Below are 13,191 nucleotides of genomic sequence, written 5' to 3'. Positions count from 1 at the left end.
ACCCAGATGGCCTGGGAGGGTGCCCTACCCAGTCGCCCTTGCAGACCAGCGAGGGTGGCCAGGTGCTCCGAGGCAGTCGCTCGGGAGGCTCCTTCCACGGGGCTGCCGCTGCTCGCCTCCCTGCTCGACTTGCCTAGGAGCAGCGGGGAGGGCCGGCCGGCCTAGGCAATCTGGTCACCCTGCCGACCCGCGAGGGATGGTGGCCCCCATCCCAACACCCCGGTGGGGCAGGGACGGGAGGGGAGGGGGAGGCCCCCGTGCCAGAGGGCACGTGGTAGAGGCAGCCTCCCGCGGGCCCGCGTTACCCCCTTCCGCGTCCTTCCCGCCGTCAGAGAGACCCACCCCTGGGTGTGGTGGAAGAGGGCATCCGCAGGCACCCACGCACGGAGAAACAAAAGCTTGGCTCAGAGGATGACTTTCAATAGATCGCAGCGAGGTAGCTGCTCTGCTACTTACGAAACCCTGACCCAGAATCAGGTCATCTACGAATGATTTAGCACAGGGTGCCCCACGAACATGCGGTGCACTAAGGGAGATGGAGGCGGCCCCCTTCCGTCCATGCTCCGGTCCCCAGGCGTGCGGCTCTACGCACCGGCCACCCGAGAGTGGCTGGCTATCCCAGGCCAATCGAGGCTCCACGGCACTGAGGTATATCGTTACGGTTTAGGGGGGATTCTGACTTAGAGGTGTTCAGTCATAATCCCACAGATGGTAGCTTAGCCCCACTGGCTCCTCAGCCAAGCACATACACCAAATGTCTGAACCTGCCGTTCCTCTCGTACTGAGCAGGATTACTATTGCAACAACACATCATCAGTAGGGTAAAACTAACCTGTCTCACGACGGTCTAAATCCAGCTCACGTTCCCTATTAGTGGGTGAACAATCCAACGCTTGGTGAATTCTGCTTCTCAAAGATAGGAAGAGCCGACATCGAAGGATCAAAAAGCGACATCGCTGCGAGCTTTTGCCCTTCTGCTCCGCGGGAGGTTTCTGTCCTCCCTGAGCTCGCCTTAGGACACCTGTATTATCTTTTGACAGGTGTACTGCCCCAGTCAAATTCCCCACCTGCCACTGTCCCCAGAGCGGGTCGCGCCCGGCAAGCGCTTGGAGCCAGAAGCGAGAACCCCACGGGGATCGCCACCCCGCCTCACCGGGTAAGTGAAATAACGATAAGAGTAATGGTATTTCACCGGCGGCCCGAGGGCCTCCCACTTATCCTACACCTCTCATGTCTCTTCACAGTGCCAGACTAGAGTCAAGCTTAACATGATTTTCTTTCCCCGCTGATTCTGGCAAGCCTGTTCCCTTGGCTGTGGTTTCGCTAGATAGTGGGTAGGGACAGTGGGAATCTCGTTCATCCATTCATGCGCGTCACTAATTAGATGATGAGGCATTTGGCTACCTTAAGAGAGTCATAGTTGCTCCCGCCGTTTACTTGCGCTTCATTGAATTTCTTCACTTTGACATTCAGAGCACTGGGCAGAAATCACATCGCGTCAACACCCGCCTCGAGCCTTTGTGATGCTTTGTTTTAATTAAACAGTCAGATTCCCCTGGACCGCACCAGTTCTAAGTCAGCTGCTAGGCGCCGGCCGAGGCAGAACGCCGGCCCGTGAACCCGGGCTGTCCACCTTGGAGACCTGCTGCGGGTATGGGTACGGCCCGGCGCGAGATTTACACCATCTCCCCCGGATTTTGAAGGACCAGCAAGAGCTCACCGGACGCCGCCAGAACTGTGATGCTTTCCAAGGCTCGGTCCCCTCTCTCGCCTCCCCGGGCCCTCCGGACCCCGTCCCGGGCACCCTGCCACGTGGCAGGACCAAGGACGGAGCCCGGGTGGGGAGGCCGCCCCCCCCCGGGGCCCTCAGGGGCTCCGGCCGGAGCTCCTGAACCCAGCCAAGCAAAGGGAGGCTCCCAGGGCCTAACAGAACCTTTGGCAGTGCGGCAAGCAGGGAGACGGGGCCCAGGGCCTGAGCACCCGGGGTCCGGCGGGGCCCCTGGACCCAGCCGGGGCTCCCAGGCCCAGGGGTGCAGGGGAAGCCTCCGCCGGATGGGGAGGCCGCCCTTCCTGGGGCCCTAGGGGCCCCAGCCGGAGCTCCTGAACCCAGCCAAGCAAGGGGAGGCTCCCCAGGCACAATGGAACCCTGTCCCAGGCCTTTGGCAAAGCGGCAGGCTGGGGGATGGGGCCCAGGGCCGGAGCACCCGACCCGGGGCCTGGCGGGGCTCCCAGAGGGGCAGGGGAAGCCTCCATGGGCCTGCCAGACCCCGTCCCGGGCACCCTGGCACGCGGCTGGACCGAGAACGGAGCCCGGGGTGGGGAGGCTGCCCTCCCCTCCTGAACCCAGTCAAGCAAGTGGAGGCTCCCCGGGCACAACGGGACCCTGTCCCTGGCCTTTGGCAGTGCCGCAGGCCGGGGGACGGGGCCCAGGACTGGAGCCCCCCAACCCGGGGCCTGGCGGGGCCCCTGGACCCAGCCGGGGGTCCCAGGCCCGGAGGCACAGGGGAAGCCTCCCCGGGCCCGCCGGACCCTTATCACTGGCACCCTGCCACGAGGCAGGACCGAGGACGGAGCCCGGGGTGGGGAGGCTGCCCTCCTCGGGGCCCTTGGGAGCCACAGAACCCAGCTGAGCAGGGGAAGGCTCCCCGTGCACGATGGAACCTCGTCCCAGGCCTTTGGTGGGCCGGCAGGCCGGGGGACGGGGTCCGGAGCACCAAAAAGCCCGGTGGGACCCCTGGACCCAGCCGGACACCATCACAGGCACCCTGCCACGCGGCAGGACTGAGGACGGAGCCTGGGCTGGGGAGGCCACCCTTCCCGGGGCTGCAGGGAGCCCCTGAACCCAGCCGAGCAAGGGGAGGCTCCCTGGCCATGATGGAACCCTGCCACAGGCCTTTGGCGGGGCAGCAGGCAGGGGGACGGGGCCCAGGGCTGGAGCACACAAGCCAGGGCCCGGCAGAGCCCCTGGGCCCTGCCAGGTCTCCCGGGTCCGAAGGCGAAGCCTCCCCGGGCCCACGGGACCTCGTTCGGGCACCCTGCCAAGTGGCAGAACCGAGGACGGAGCCTGGGGTGGGGAGGCCACCTTCCCTGGGGCCCCTGGACCCAGCCCAGCAGGGGAAGGACAGCCGGACCCCATCCGAGGTAGCCTGCCACGCGGCAGGCCCAGGGACAGACCTAGGGCTGCGGCGGCATCCAGGCCCATCCAGCTGCTGGCTTAGGACCGCTAGGTCGAGAAGGGTCCCAGAGTACCCTGTCCCTAGTAATCCAGAGGAAGGCTACCCCCTTTCTGGTAACCTGTGCGCACCAAAAGACGGAGGGGACCCTAGGCACGGACGCGCCCGACCTCCTGGAGCCCTTGCTTGGATCGGGGAGGCAAATGAGCCCTCATCGGGACTTCCAGGCCGGCCCGGCCATCTGGTCGCCCTTATTGGAAAGCATTGCGTGCGACCAGATGGCCTAGGGGAAAAATTCATCCGGATGGCCGGGACCGAAAGGACTCCCGTCTGCCCGCCCTGAGCCTTCGCCTGCCCACGCAGGGCTCCCCTTTCCAGGGGGCTCAGGGACACCAGCTGGGCCTCAGGCACAGGGAGGCCCCCAGGCGCTCTCAGAGCCTGGACGCCCAGCGGGGAGGACTGCCCGGGGACCGATGGAGCCCATCCCGGGCACTTTGCCAAGCCACGGGCAGGGAGCCCCGGATGCCTGGGAGGTGTTGTCCAGGCCCAGCCCATCTGGTCCCCGGAGAGAACCACCAGCCCGGGAGGAGTGTTCCCGGCATACCCTGCCCCTACTTATCCGTAGGAAGGCTACCCCCCTTTCTGGTAACCTGTGCGCTCCAACCTCCTGGAGCCCTGGCTGTGATCCGGGAGGCGAATGAGCCCAAATCGGGACTTCCAGGCCAGCTCAGCCATCTGGTCGCCCCATTGGAAAGCATTGCATGCGACCAGATGGCCAAGGGGAAAGGTGCGACAGATGGCCGGGACCGAAAGGACTCCTACCTGCCTTCCCGGTAGGGCTCCCGCCTGCCCTTGCAGGGCTCGGGGCTGCATGTCCTGGGGGGCTCAGGACCCTGGTTGGGCCTCAGGCACGTAAGGACAGCGGGAGATCCCGGGGGAGGACTGCCCGGGACCCATGGAGCCCGTCCCGGGCACTTTGCCACGCCGCGGGCCGGAGGAGGGAGCCCCCGGACGCCTCGGAGGTGTTGCCCGGGCATAGTCCATCTGGTCCCCGGCAGAGAACCGCCAGCTCGGGAGGGGGGTCACGGGATACCATGCCCTTAGTAGTCCGGAGGAGGGATACCCCTCTCTGGGAACCAGTGCGCACCGAGTGACGGAGGGGACCCAGGGCGTGGACCAGCCCGGCCCCCTGGAGACCTGGCTGGGATCGGGGAGGCGAATGAGCCCCCTTCGGGACTTCCAGGGCAGCCCGGCCATCTGGTCGCCCCATTGGAAAGCATTGCGTGCGACCAGATGGTCACGGGGAAAGGTGCGACCAGATGGCCGGGACCAAAAGGACTCCCATCTGCCTGCCCCGAGCCGAGCCTTCCCAGTATGGCTCCCACCTGCCCTTGCAGGGCTCGGGGACCCCGGCTGGGACTCAGGCATGGGGAGGACCACGGGAGCTCCCGGGGCAGGACTGCCCATGGAGCCCGTCCCGGGCACTTTGCCATGCCGCGGGCCGGAGGAGGGAGCCCCGGACACCTGGGAGGTGATGTCCGGGCATAGTCCATCTGTTCCCCGACAGAGAACCACCAGCCCGGGAGGGGTGTCCCGGCATACCCTGCCCTTAGTAATCCAGATGATGGCTACCCCTCTATCTGGGAACCCGTGCACACAGCGTGACGGAGGGGACCCAGGGTGAGGACCAGCCCGGCCTCCTGGAGCCCTGGCTGGGATCGGGGAGGCGAATGAGCCCCCATCGGGACTTCCAGGGCAGACCGAGCATCTGGTCGCCCCATTGGAAAGCATTGCGTGCGACCAGATGGCCGAGGGGAACGGTGCAACCAGATGGCCAGGACAGAAACGACTCCCATCTGCCTGCCCCGAACGAGCCTTCTTGGTAGGGCTCCCGCCTGCCCTTGCACGGCTCGGGGGCTGCACGTCCTGGGGGGCTCAGGGACCCAGGCTGGGCCTCAGGCACGGGGAGGACTACGGGAGCTCCCGGGGCCCGCACGCTCGGGGGAGGACTGCCCGGGATCCGTGGAGCTCGTCCCGGGGACTTTGCCGCACCGCGGACCGGAAGGAAAGAGCCCCGGATGCCTGGGAGGTGTTGCCCGGGCAAAGTCCATCTGGTCCCGGCGGAGAACATCCAACCCAGGAGGGGTGTCCCAGCATACTCTGCCCTTAGCAATCCGGAGGAAGGCTACCCCTCTTTCTGGGAACCCGTGCGCACCGAGTGACGGAGTGGACCCAGGGCGCGGGCCAGCCTGGCCTCCTGGAGCCCTGGATGGGATCGGGGAGGCGAATGAGCCCCCATGGGGACTTCCAGGGCAGCCCGGCCATTTGGTCGCCCCATTGGAAAGCATTGCGTGTGACCAGATGGCCGAGGGGAAAGGTGCAACCAGATGGCTGGGACCGAAAAAACTCCCATCTGCCTGCCCCGAGCCGAGCCTTCCTGTAGGGCTCCCGCCTGCCCTAGCAGGGCTAGGGGACCCCGGCTGGGCCTCAGGCATGCAGAGGACCGCGGGAGCTCCCGGGGCTGCACGCCCGGGGCAGGACTGCCTGAGACCCATGGAGCCCGTCCCAGGCACTTTGCCACGCCGCAGGCCGGAGGAGGGAGCGCCGGACGCCTGGGAGGTGTTGCCCGGGCATAGTCCATCTGGTCCCCGGCAGAGAACCGTCAGCCTGGGAGGGGTGTCCCGGCATACCCTGCCCTTAGTAATCCGGAGGAAGTCTACCCCTATTTCTGGGAACCCGTGCACTCCGAGTGACGGAGGGGATCCAGGGCATGGACCAGCCCGGCCTCCTGGAGACCTGGCTGGCATCGGGGAGGCGAATGAGCCCCCAGTGGGACTTCCAGGGCAGCACGTCCATCTGGTCGCCCTACTGGAAAGCATTGCGTGCGACCAGATGACCTGGACCGAAAGGACTCCCATCTGTCTGCACCGAGCCGAGCCTTCCCGGTAGGGCTCCCGCCTGCTCTTGCAGGGCTCGGGGGCTGCACGTCCTGGGGGCTCGGTGACCGCGGATGGGTCTCAGGCACGGGGAGGACCGCGGGAGCTCCCAGGGCCGGCACGCCTGGGGGAGGACAGCCCAGGACCCATGTAGCCCGTTCCGGGCACTTTGCCACGCCGCGTGCCGGAGGAGGGAGCCCCGGACGCCTGTTAGTTGTTGCCCGGACATAGTCCATCTGGTCGCCAACAGAGAACCACCAGCCCGAGAGGGGTGTCCCGGCATACCCTGCCCTTAGTAATCCAGAGGATGGCTACCCCTCTTTCTGGGATCCCGTGCGCACCGAGTGACAGAGGGGACCCAGGGTGCGGACCAGCCCGGCCCCCTGGAGCCCTGGCTGGGATCGGGGAGGCGAATGAGCCCCCATCGGGACTTCCAGGGATGCCCGGCCATCTGGTCGTCCCATTGGAAAGCATTGCATGCAACCAGATGGCCGAGGGGAAAGGTGTGACCAGATGGCCGGGACCGAAAGGACTCCCATCTGTCTGCCCCGAGCAGAGCCTTCCCAGTAGGGCTCCCGCCTGCCCTTGCAGGGCTCGGGCTGCATGTCCTGGGGGGGCTTGGGAACCCCGGCTGGGCCTCAGGCATGGGGAGGACCGCGGGAGCTCCCGAGGACCGCACGCCCAGGGCTGGACTGCCTGGGACCCATGGAGCCCGTCCCGGGCACTTTACCACGATGCGGGCCGGAGGAGGGAGCGCCGGACACCTGGGAGGTGTTGCCCGGGCATAGTCCTTCTGGTCCCCGGCAGAGAACCGTCAGCCTGGGAGGGGTGTCCCGGCATACCCTGCCCTTAGTAATCCGGAGGAAGGCTACCCCTCATTCTGGGAACCCGTGCGCACCGAGTGACGGAGGGGACCCAGGGCGCGGACCAGCCCGGCCTCCTGGAGCCCTGGCTGGGATCGGGGAGGCAAATGAGCCCCCATTGGGACTTCCAGGGCAGCCCGGCCATCTGGTCGCCCAATTGGAAAGCATTGTATGCGACCAGATGGCCGAGGGGAAAGGTGCGACCAGATGGCCCGGACCGAAAGGACTCCCATCTGCCTGCTCTAAGCCGAGCCTTCCCGGTAGGGCTCCCGCCTGCCCTTGCAGGGCTCAGGGCTGCACGTCCTAGGGGGCTCGGGGACCCCGGGTGGGCCTCAGGCACGGGGAGGACTGCAGAAGCTCCCGGGGCCACGCGCCTGGGGGAGGACTGCCTGGGACCCATGGAGCCTGTCCCAGGCACTTTGCCATGCCGCCGGCCAGAGGAGGGAGCCCCGGACGCCTGGGAGGTGTTGCCCGGGCATAGTACATCTGGTCCCCTGCAGAGAACCGCCAGCCCGAGAGGGGTGTCCCGGCATACCCTGCTCTTAGTAATCCGGAGGAAGGCTACCCCTCTTTCTGGTAACCTGTGCGCACCGCGAGACTGAGGGGACCCAAGGCACGGACGTGCCCGACCTCCTGGAGCCCTGGCTGGGATTGGGGAGGCAAATGAGTCCTCATCGGGACTTCCAGGGAAGCCTGGCCATCTGGTCGCCCCATTGGAAAGCACTGCGCACTACTATTCCAACACATTCCCTACTGGACTTGCTCTAGATGATGCTCCAACATAAGGAATATACCAACAAGTTCCCTACTGGATTTGCTCTAGATGGCGCTCCAACATGAGGAATATACCAACACCTTCCCTACTGACTCCTGTCGGCCAGGAGCCTTCAGGAGCACCGAAGGAGTTAAGAAAAAGAAAGATGCTGGTCTGAAAATTAGACATGCCCAGAATTCTGAGGACACAACTTCTGAACGGGGAATGGGCTCGGACGATGCTAGACAGTGCGGCAGAAGTAACAATAGCTCGCCTGAATAGGAAGAAATTTCTGGTGACAGCGGAGTTGAATGAATACATCACGGTGGAAACACCAGACACCAGGGTGAGCGTCCCACATAATTTATATGAAGTAACACTCCGGCTGGAGGGGGGACAAGCCCAGGAAAGTAAAAGCTCCTTTTTGGAAGAACTTATCATCTGGTTATGACATCCTGTTAGCAGAACAAGATTGGCCGCCTGCATTCGTTATGGAGTGCCCCAGGGGAGTAACAAAAGTTTTCCTGCATTTTCCAACTACGTTCCCGTTCACCTTAAACATACATATGCACAGGAGTGGGCAGTAGCTCAAGCTCCAGCATTGTACAAAAATCACGCATGATGGGATGAGAACTCAACCTACCATGTGATCCCGTTAAAAGTTTCACCAAATGCTCAGAGGCAAGATCCAATAAAGCAAGATGCTAAAAAACAGGTCAGAGAGATCCTAGATCAGCTTGAATACCAGGGGGTCATTGAAAAATGTACCTCTCCAATGAACAATCCTTTGCTTCCTGTCTCTAAACCTGACAATACATATCGTCTTGTTTTAGATTACAGACGTTTAAACTCATGCACAAAGACATTTGCTGTCCAAAATGCACACAGTCTGCGAACATTGTCACTTCTCCTATGATCCTGGTAGGAGTATGGTCACCACGGACAATACTTTACAATGCGGGCTGATTAATGTCCGCTCCTTACGCAAACACAAGGTAGATCTATACGATCTACTCACTGAAACACATTGGGACCTGGCATTTCTCACCGAAACATGGCTGGATGAGGAATCCACGCCTGACGCCCTAGAGGCACTCCCAGAGGGATATACAATATACAGACAGGACAGACCCATAGGCAGAGGAGGGGGCATTGCAATAGTCGCACAGGAAAGTCTACGCTGCCAGCTTAAGCATGTGCCTATCTTGGACAGCGAGGCAGGGAGCTTCACGATAAAAGTGAATAACAACTATAAACTGGAAGGAATGTTAATCTACAGACCCCCCGGCCCCTCAGCTAGGTTCGAGGAGAGCCTGGTTGAATGCATTATAGAGACCTCGATATGCAAAAATAATTACATGGTACTTGGTGACCTTAATCTTCATTTCAATAACCCATCCGACAACGCCAGTAAAAACCTCTGCCAAGCATTAGAAGCTTTACAATTAAATCAAATTGTAAGCGGGCCTACCCACCAGTTAGGGAACTTACTAGATCCCATATTTGTTAACTGGGGGGAAGTAGAAGCGAAGACTCCCATCCCTATCCCCTGGTCGGATCATCACCTGGTACCGTTTACCATTCAAATTCCTGAAGGCAGAGCCCGTCATCCGACTGCACTGTACCATCTAAGGCGAAAATGGGCCTCCTTCTCCCAGTCTAAGTTCTGTGAGGAACTAACAAAAGGAGGCGATCCAGGGGGGGATGATGCAGACACGGCTAACTCCAATCTCTGCAAACGCATTAACAATGCACTAGATCTTACTGCCCCGCTATCCAAAACTAAACCCAGTGATCGTGCTCAAAAAACCGCACCCTGGTTCAGTACTGAACTGCGAAATGCTAAAACCTTATTGAAGAGAGCAGAAAGGCAATGGCGTCGGGCTATCTCTAAAGATACTAGAGAGGTCTACTTGTCAGAGAGGCGAGTCTACCACGGACTGATTAGAAAGGCGAAAACCACACACTATGAGACTAAGATCAACGAAGCTGGTAACTCCACGAAGGAGTTATTTCTGCTTTACAAAACTCTCTCTAGTGGAAAATCCGTCACTGTCCCTGATGACTGTTCACCTGAGTCTTGTGACAGAATCGCAGATTTCTTTGCCGAGAAAATATCTAGAATTTACTCGGCTTTCCCAACTCAACCCACGAATGGGATAGAGTTTGTGGAAAAACCCAGGGACAGGGGAAACTCACCCACCCTTACCAACTTTGTTACCCCACCCACAGAAACTCTCCTAAAAATCTGCCGTTCTGTAAAATCAGGTTCCCCACGGGATCCCACCACTCCCAAACGCCTAAAAGACAGCCTGGGGGCCTTGGAGCCCTACATTAGGCATCTACTGGACGTGTCTTTTATGACAAAGACTGTGCCTAAAGAATGGAAAAAAGCGGTGGTCCTTCCTCTTAGGAAAAAACCTACCATCAGCTTTGATAAATTAGACAACTTGCGGCCCATCTCTCTTTTACCATATCTGGCCAAGGTAGCAGAAAAAACGGTCAATCTCCAACTAATGGATTTCATAGACAAAACTGCCTTACTCCACGACACACAATTTGGCTTCCGCCCCCGCCATTCTACGGAATCGGCATTATTGACGGCTGTGGAATCCCTACGGCAGGGGGTGGATGAAGGTCACACTATGGCCCTTATCCTATTGGACCTGAGTGCGGCATTCGACACTGTAGCTCACTCCATCTTGCTACAGTGTCTGAATGATGGAGGTATAACTGGAGCCGCACTCCAATGGATCCAATCCTTCCTAACGGGGAGAAGTTTCCAGGTCCGCCAAGGGGACCACTATTCCCGAGACATAGAATTGGGTCAGGGCGTTCCTCAGGGTTCGTCCCTGAGCCCAACTCTTTTCAATCTCTATGTCTCCTCAGTGGCTCCAATTGTAGTGGGACACGGACTACAAATTGTTACCTATGCCGACGACACTCAGCTGGTTGTCTCCCTCTCGCGTGCACCCGGTCTTGCTATGGACAGTTTCAGGGCTTGCATGCAAGATCTTGCAACCTGGATGTCCACTAATTGCCTGAAATTAAATGGCAACAAGACTGAGGTGCTCGTGGTGGGAGGCAGTCCATCTGTCTGGACGTCGGCATGGTGGCCACCATGCCTAGGCGAGGCCCCTACACCTCGGAAAGAAGTCAGAAATCTCGGGGTCTGGCTAGATACTGATCTGTCTTTCGGACCACAGATCAACAGGGTGACGGGCATGTGCTTCAGCATTTTAAAAACTCTGCGGAAAGTCCTAATTCTCCTCCCCACGGCCGCCCGCAGAACGCTGGTGCATGCTCTAGTCACCTCACGCTTGGACTTTGGCAACCTACTCTACTTGGGAGCTACCTATAAAGCGATTAATCGACTTCAGGTGCTACAGAATGCTGCAGCTCGCCTCATTTTAAACCTCCCAAAAAGATCGAACTCCAAGGCCGCCCTCCAGTCACTCCATTGGCTGCCAGTGAGGAGCAGAGCTGAATTTAAGTCCCTCTGTACCTGCCACCGTATCCTCGCTAAAAAGGCGCCAGCACCACTCCAGAACCTTATTACAAGGTATGCACCAACTCGTGCACTGCGCTCCTCGCATGGAGGCTTACTTAAGGTCCCTAGGGTGAAAAAGGCCCGTATGGGAGGAAGTTCCTTCCGATACCTGGCGGCAAAAAGCTGGAATAATTTGCCTCTTAATCTCCGTCTGGACCCCTCCGAATCTAGTTTCCGGAGGAAATTAAAAACTTACCTCTTTTCAAAATAAGTGGGCTCCTCCCCCACTTCTCTCTCTGAGTGCTTCAGTTCAGCGCGGGGACACGCATTTTGCGTAACCAGGCGCTCTATAAATGCCCCTTAATAATAATAATAATAATTAATGAATAACACTGTGCGCAAAAAATAGAAAAATCCATTTGAGAATCAAGAGTGGTTTTGTGTCAAAATATAGCGCCTGAAAACAGGTATCTAACCGCATTCAGTGCGTTAGGGTCGCAGCGACAATTTTGTTGTCTAGCACAAGGGTATAAAAACAGCCCGGTGTATTTTCAGCAAGAGTAACAGAGTTACTTCAAAAATTTGATGAAGAAGCGATGTCCTATGTGGATGATATTTATCTGACATGCGATGACTTAGAGAGGCACTTGACCAGGGTAAACACCAAATTCAACTTTGAAAAATCAAAAACAGCCCACCTCAATGTCCTATTCTTGGGATATGAGCTGTCAAGTGAAGACAAAAGTCTGGCAGCTAACTTTTTAGAAAAGTGTGCGCTGCTCCAGTCTCCAAACTCATTAAAAAATTTACAATCAATACTAGGATTCCTAAATTTCGGCAGGACATACATTTTAGATTACGCGCAAAGGGTAAAACCTTTCTATGACTTAATAAAACCTGACTTTTCAGCCAGAGATTAGACACAAGAACATACTAATATTCTTCGTTTACTCCAGGAAGACATGCTTGCTTCAAAACCCTTACAAACACGTGTAAATGTACGCCACTTAGTGATCCGAATAATTGAAGGTCAATGTGGGTACACTTATTTGATCTTTAATGAGGGAGAAACTGTACCAATCTCTTACAAATCACACCTGTACACAATTGCAGAAATGCGTTTCACTTCAACAGAAAAAATCCTGACGGCAGTTCAGACTGCTGTAGCACGAAAAAGAGCACTGGCTCAGGAAAAACGCATTATTAACGTAACTCCGGTACCAAAGAAGCTGTTACAAAGGCCAGCATCCCAAATGCGAAAGCGTTACATCCAAGATGGATACAATGGGCTTATTCTCTTACTGCAATAGACATTGAATACAGATTTGATCCAAGTTAAAAAACACAAGCATTCCTGCAATACGAACAAGAATATCCTCTACCAAATGAAATCTTGCCTCTAGATCGGTATGAATATATTATCTATACTGACGGATCTGCGCAACCTGCCATAGGAAGTAAGCAGAAATATTTTGCGGCATGTGCAATCGTTAAAGGTCGCATGCATGATGGTAAGTTCCATTGAAGTTGCACAAAAGCACAATCTCTAGGAGACTGCACGGCTCAGTTGGCAGAACTAAAAGCACTAATACTGGCACTTGTAGATACGGATCACGAATTCCCACACTAATCGTGTGTGATTCCTTCTATTGTGTACAGTCGTACAATGAGTACTTACAACATTGGGAACAAAACGGGTTTAAGGATGCAAAAGGTGGCACAATTAAGCACTAAAATGCTATGGGAACAGGTAGCAGAGTTGAAAGCCAAGCTAGTGAGGACTCACGTGATCCATACACTGAGTCATCAACATGATGGCGTGCACGTTGCAGGGAATTCATTGGCTGATGAAGCCGCAAAGGGGGCAAGGGGGCTGTACGCACAGCTTCCGTAGCCGCGCTGACTTAAAAAACGAGAATATACGGAGATATAATGGTGGCTGTCAATTCATCACGCAAAGTCAGCACAGCAGTAC

The 13,191-nt window shown here is 58.0% G+C and overlaps 1 pseudogene; it reads right to left on the bottom strand.

The window, feature by feature from the left end:
• Positions 1 to 393: 393 nt before the first annotated feature.
• LOC146870144 (28S ribosomal RNA) lies at positions 394 to 1,623 on the bottom strand (annotated as a pseudogene).
• Positions 1,624 to 13,191: the final 11,568 nt, after the last annotated feature.

This window comes from Triturus cristatus, chromosome 1_1 (genome assembly GCF_964204655.1).
Source record: "Triturus cristatus chromosome 1_1, aTriCri1.1, whole genome shotgun sequence".
In the NCBI taxonomy this organism is placed as follows: Eukaryota; Metazoa; Chordata; class Amphibia; order Caudata; family Salamandridae; genus Triturus; species Triturus cristatus.
The sequence above is the reverse complement of the archived record's forward strand: the minus strand, read 5'-3'. Positions and strand labels throughout refer to the sequence as shown.